An 888-nucleotide genomic window follows, 5' to 3' on the forward strand; every position below is an offset into this window, starting at 1 on the left:
GTCACTAAATCAATCAACCACTCACACACGTATAAATGGGTTTTGCATACGTGGTATGTGTGTATGCTGAATATTAGCTTTTTAACTATGCGCTGCAGGAGTATTTTTTCTGCCCTCCCCCCCACAACCCCTTAAAATGTATCGGACATTTGAAAAAAAAAAAAAAAAGTTAATGATGATGCCAGTCATGTTCATTAGCAAGCACAGAAATGCAGTTTTGCTTTTGCCATTAAAGGAAGCACGGATTACGCAAACGTTATGTCTTTTGTCATTAATTAACTGTGATTGATTATTTGTAATGTATCGACTGTCTTTTTTTTTGGCTTACTTGTAGTATGGGGTATTTTTGAAGTATGTGGATAATAATGTTTTAGATATTGTATGTTAACATATTACGTAAAATTGGAAGGAGCAACAGAAGTATGATAAAGAAGGAAAACGAAAAAAAAGAAAGAAAATAATAAAAGAAAAATTAAGATGTGAAGAAGATAGAGAATACGATATAGTAAGAAAAGAGGAAGATTCAAAGAATAAGTTTAATGGCAAAAAAGAAGAAAAAAAAACGAAAAACTAGGTAGAAGAACAGAAAAAAAAACATACAAAAATAAGAAAAAAGCAACCCAGAGAACAATATTCAACATCCTAAAACAAAACAAAGCAAAAAAGTGAAACTAAAAACAACGAGATGGACAGAAGAGAAAAGAGAAAGAGAGAGAGAGAAAAAAAACGAAACGGAATCAGTATCGCGTTGTTATTACATCTCGTCAGAAACACATAAGGCATAAAATGTCGTCTTATACCAATAGGACGAGGCCCTTTCGGCCATCAGCAGCGCTCGCCGTCCGCTCGTCGTAAACCGGAAAAGGAGAGACGCGAGAAATGCGAGGC

At 34.7% G+C, this 888-nt stretch overlaps 1 protein-coding gene across 1 annotated transcript in view; it reads left to right on the plus strand.

The window, feature by feature from the left end:
* Nucleotides 1-888, plus strand: part of LOC119590656 (proteoglycan Cow-like) — a gene marked incomplete in the record, with an annotated part of 201,110 nt that overhangs the window by 150,306 nt on the left and 49,916 nt on the right.

This window comes from Penaeus monodon, chromosome 27 (genome assembly GCF_015228065.2).
Source record: "Penaeus monodon isolate SGIC_2016 chromosome 27, NSTDA_Pmon_1, whole genome shotgun sequence".
Lineage (NCBI taxonomy): Eukaryota > Metazoa > Arthropoda > Malacostraca > Decapoda > Penaeidae > Penaeus > Penaeus monodon.